This window comes from Monodelphis domestica, chromosome 4 (genome assembly GCF_027887165.1).
Source record: "Monodelphis domestica isolate mMonDom1 chromosome 4, mMonDom1.pri, whole genome shotgun sequence".
Classification (NCBI taxonomy): domain Eukaryota; kingdom Metazoa; phylum Chordata; class Mammalia; order Didelphimorphia; family Didelphidae; genus Monodelphis; species Monodelphis domestica.
Genome location: NC_077230.1, coordinates 138,902,398 through 138,908,247, shown reverse-complemented (window position 1 = coordinate 138,908,247; position 5,850 = coordinate 138,902,398).

Here is a 5,850-nt window from a genome sequence, read left to right as displayed (position 1 = left end):
TATAATTCTGTTCAAATGTTAAAATTTGTGTTTGTAATTCTAGATTTTATAACAACTCTCTTTGCAGATTCAGAGATCATTAGATTTTAGACACTTATAGTTCACATAGTAAATGAAATTTGTAGCTAATTGTTCAGTCATTTTAGTCATGACCATTTAGGATTTTCTTGGTAAAGATACCAGAGTGGTTTGCCATTTTTTTCCCCTCTAGGACTTTTAAACAGATGAAGAATCCAAGGCAAACAGGATAAAGTTACTTGCTCAGGGTCACACAGTTAGTGTCTGAGCCTAGATTTGAACTCAGGAAGATGAGTTTTGCCAACTTCAGGTTCAGATTCTATCACCTGAACCACCTAGCTGTTATTTATGCCAGATAGAAAGTCTATATAAGAATGATGTTAGTGATTATAATGAAGAGAAACAATTGTCTACATTACTTATATCAGTGCAAGGTATAATATTAATCACGAGATTGATAAAGGAGTACAAGACACAAACACATAAATAAAGGTTGAGAGTCACACCTTAGATGATCTTAAAGGTCCTTTCAGCTCAAATGCCAGTGATCTTATGATTCAGAACCAATATTCTCCACTACAGGAGAGAAAAGGGGGTAATTTGGTCAATTCTTTCCATTGTTCTCATCTAGAATGATTTTTTTTAATATTAAGATGTGGTTTTCTTTTCTTTTCTATTTATTTTTAAAGATATTTTGTTTTCCCAATTATCTGCAATAACATATTTAAGCATATTTTCTGAAATTATAAGATCCAAATTGCTTCCCCCCTTCTAGTACCCTCTCACAGAGATGATAAACAACTTGATCTAAGTTATACATGTATTATTGTGTAAAAATGCTTCCATATTGGTCATTGTTGTAAGAGAATACTCATATAAAATCAAAATCCCCAAATAAAACATCAATAAATTAATATGAAAAATAGTGTGCTTTTATCTGAATTCTGACTTTAGCAATTCATTCTCTAGAGATACATAACATTCTTCATCGTATGCACTTCAGAATTGTCCTGCATCATCGTATTTCTGAGAATAGACAAGTCTTTAACAATTGATCATTGCATAGTACTGCTGTTATTGTGTACAATATTCTCTTGGTTCTGCTTATTCTGTTTTGCATAAGTTCATAGAGGTCTTTCCAACTTTTTTTTTCTGAAATCATCCTGCTCATTTTTTAAATAGAACAATAGTATTCCTTCACAATAATACACCACAGTTTGCTTAGCCATTCCACAATTGATGGACATCTTGTTTTCTAATTCTGTAACTACACAAAGAAAAAAACTGCTATAAATATTTTTATACAAGTAAGTTCTTCCCCTGTTTTTTATGATCTCTTTGTGATACAAACCTAGTAGTGGATCTAAGGGTACAAAAAGTTTTATAAGCTTTTGAGCAAAATTCCAAATTGTCCTCCAGATTGGTTGGATCAGTTTACATTGTATTAGTGTCCAATTTTTTACATATCCCCACAACATTTACCACTTTCCTTACTGTCTTATTGGCCAATCTGATAAGTGGGAGTTGGTGCCTCAGTTTTGATTTGATTTGCATTTCTCTAACCAATAGTGATTTAGAATATTTTATATGATTATTGATAGTTTTGATTTTTTTCATCTAAAAACTGCTTATTCATATACTCTTTTGTCAATTTAGAGAATGATTTGCATTCTGAAATTTTGACAGTTCTCTATAGATTTAAGAAATGAGACCTGTATCAAAGGTATTGATTATATTTTCCTCTTTGTTGTTTCCCTTCTAATCTTAGTTACATTGGTTTTATTTATACAAAATGTTTTTTTTTACTTTAATATAATCAAAATTATGCATTTTTTCATCTTGTAAGCAACTAGAACTCCCTGACTCTGACAGAAGCAGCTGGCGAACCCACATTAACTATGCTGCCACCACCTTTGAAGATGAGCGACGTCGACGTCTTGCCGCTGCGCATGAACGCCGACACCAGGCCACAACCGCACCTCCCATAACAACTGGCATCCCATGCCCCATGTGCCACAAACTTTACGCCTCAGCCTTTGGACTCCAAAGCCACATGAGGGTACACCGTAGATGAAACTGCACAAAGACAATAGTCATACTCGATCACCGAGAGCCTACCACTACTAATGTTCTCTCTCTGTCCTTTGGTCATAAATTCTTCCCTTCTGTATAGTTTTGCCAGGTAAACTATTCTATATTTCCAGAATTTACTTATGATATCATCCTTTATGTATAAATGATAGACCATCTTTTGGTATAAGGTATGAGATATTGGTCTATATTTAGTTTCTACTGTGAAGATTGGACTTAGCTATCTCCTGATTGAAACAGTGAATATACTTAGCTCTTCCTTTATTGTGATGATTAAATTGTAACCCCCTGATTGTAACAATGAAAATACTTAGTTCTTCCTTTATTGGGAAGATTGAATCGTAATCCACAGTCTATTTTTATATATTTTAATCCCTAAAAAGTGATGACTCAGTATTTTAAGTAGATCTATCCATTTTAACTACAAAAAGTGTTAAGTAACCACAAAAGGTGAACTAAACAAAAAAGGTGTTAAGTAACCCAAAAGGTATAATCTAACCAAAGAAGGTGTTAACTAAAAAGTGGGCAGTAGAAACTTTGATTTTCCAGACCCTGATATTTTAATACCAATTATCCCTGTATCCCCTACATAGTAAGGGACCTTATGCCACCTTAAAGGGGGGGAATTCATACTACGATTTTCTTGTGGACACTGGAGCCAGTAGGTCAGTCTTGGTAACCAAACCAGATGTAAAATGTGACGCTATTGGCTCTATAACTGCAGTAGGTGTATCAGGAACACCTCAAAAGGTCCCAAAACTTTCTACTCTCATGGTAGGTGTGGGACCCCTAACCTTTGAACACTCTTTTCTTTTAATGCCTGGATGCCCCATAAACTTGCTGAGGAGGGATTTACTATGCAAATTACAGGTCACAATAATTTGTCCTCCAGATGGCTCTTTATCATTGGAAGTACATCGTTGGAAGTATAATTTAAAGTACCTGTAAATTTACTCCTTCTACTTCTCTCAGAGAGCCAGGAGGTAAAAGAGGCTCCCACCTTTGAAATACCTGCAGATATACTGGAGTCTCTTTGGGCCACATATTTTTCTGATGTAGGCTTACTTAAATCAGCTATCCCTGTCCAAATTAAAACTAAATCTAGCCCACCTCCTTCCATTCCTCAGTACCCCTTCTCAAGGGAGGCAATTGAGGGTTTTACTCCAGTAATAAGCTCATTAATTGACCAGGGAAAAGTAATCCCCTATAAATCTGAATACAATACTTCCATCCTGTCTATTAAAAAACCAAAATTGGGGCCTGATTGCAAGTACCTCTATAGATTTGTCCAAGACCTGAGAGCAGTGAACAATCATGTTATAAGGAGACACCCTGTAGTTTCTAATATAAACATTATTATTTCTTCCATTCCTAGCACAGCTACATTACAGTAATACACTTGTGTTCTGCCTTCTTTTCCATACCTGTACATAAAAATTCCAGGCATAATTTTGCCTTCACATGGAAGGGCTCTCAGTGGACTTGGACTCATCTGCCTCAAGATTACATGAAAATTCTAGGACTTTTTGAACAAATTTTAAGTCAAGACACTGACAATATAAAATTAAAAAAAACCAAATTAATAAATTATGTATATGATATTCTCTTGGCTTCAACAGATGGCGAATCATGACAAGAGGATAGTAAGCACCTCCTCCTTGAACTACATAAAAAAGGACACAAGATTTTGAAGCAAAAGGTTCAGTGGTGTCTCCCAAAAGTAGAATAGTTGGGATTTATTCTAATTGCTGTGCCCACACAATTTCTCATAGTTGCATAGAAAACATCCAAAAATTAAGTGCTCCTACAACTAAAAAGCAATTAAAGGTGATTCTTGGAGCAACAGGATTTTGTCAACAGTGGATCCCTTGTTATGGGGAAATCACTAAGCCCTTTGTATCACTTACAAAAAACTCAGTCCCTGAACCACTTAAATTAGAAAAAGAAAATCTAACAGCTCTATCAAATTTAAAACAGGCTATCTTGTCTTTCCCTGCTCTAGGCATCCCAAATTATGATAAACCATTTAACCTGTATATACGTGAAAAAAAAAACGGTAGCTTCAGGTGTTCTAACTCAACTTTTGGGACCTGCTCAATGTCCCGTAGTCTATTATTCAGCCAAGCTAGATCCAGTAGCTTCCAGAGAACCACCACTCTTTAAAGGAGTAGCTGCCAGAGCTTTAATAGTAACTAAATCAGCCAATCTGGTATTGAGATGCCCTCTGACCATAATGTGCCCATATAAGGTTGAGGCATTGTTATTAAGACATAAAACACAATCATTTACTGACCAAAGGATTATTAGGTATGAAATAACACTACTAAACAATGAACACATCACACTAAAACACTGTGGAGCACTTAATCCTGCAACCTTACTTCCCGATTTTCCAACTTTCAGAGAACCTTTACATGATTACACATCTTTAGTGTCCATTGTTGACAAACCTTGTAATGATTTACTGGACACCCCATTGAATGATTTGGATTTAATATTATTTATAGATGGTTCTTCATTTATGAGAGATGGCATGCGCTATACAGGATCTATAGGAGTTAATGAATTTGAAACTCTGTGGTCAGCTTCCTTACCCTCAAATGTAAGTACACAAGGTGCAGAACTCACAGCATTGAAACACGCCTGTATCATTGCAAAGAATAAAAGAGTCACAATCTACACAGACACCCGCTATGCCTTTGGCATATGTCATGCTCTTGGCATGCTATGGCTCCAAAGAGGGAATATGGCTCCTCAGCTGGAAAATTTATAGCTAATGCAGAAATTATTAATAGAATTCTTTCTGTTCTCCAATTGTCTGAAGCCATAGCTGTAGTTCATTGCTCTGCACATACAGGTGGCAATGACCTTGTCTCTAGAGGAAATCACAGATCAGATTCTGCTGCAAAGCTAGAGGCCATAGAAGGGCCTGAATTAATTTTAACATTAACAACCACTGATGACTTAAATTTATCACTTTCCTATAATGAAAAGGAAGTGGAAAAATGGAAACAAAAACTTAAAGCAAAACAGATTAATGGAGTATGGGTGTCATCTGAAGGAAAACCCTTGTTCCGTAGGAGTTTTTATCAACAAATTTGCCAATCTATTTATAAAAATGGTCATTTTGGCACTCAGGGCATCATGGACTCTGTTAAAAGAGTATGGATAGCTCCTGGTATAACTACTATAGCCTCAAAAGTATGTACAGCCTGCCCTACCTGCCAAGCCTTTAATCAACATACCTTTTGTGGTAAAGCTTTTGGTGGACATCCTCTCACCTTCACACTCTTTGAACATTTACAAAACAATTTTATTTCAATGCCAAAAGCTGGACAGAATAAATTTTGTCTGGTCTTAGTTGATCAGCTGACCAGGTGGACTGAAGGGTTCCCTACTGCTCGGGGTACATATGCTTTTTTGCCAAAGTCCTTTTAAAAGAAATTATTCCCCACTTTGGTCTACCAGCACATATTGACTCAGATAGAGGAACTCATTTTACTGATTCAGTCTTATCACAAATTTATTCATGTTTGGCGATAACTCCTAAATTTCATACACTATATCATCCCCAGAGCTCCAGTCAAGTTGAACAAATGAATAAAGAAGTTAAAACTTAAAACTATTATTGGAAAATTGGAAAATTCCCTGAAATTCTATCTTGGGCTGTATTGTATCTCAGAAGCAGACCCAGAAGTGGTTTTCACATCTCACTATTTAAGATGCTATTTGGACATCCAC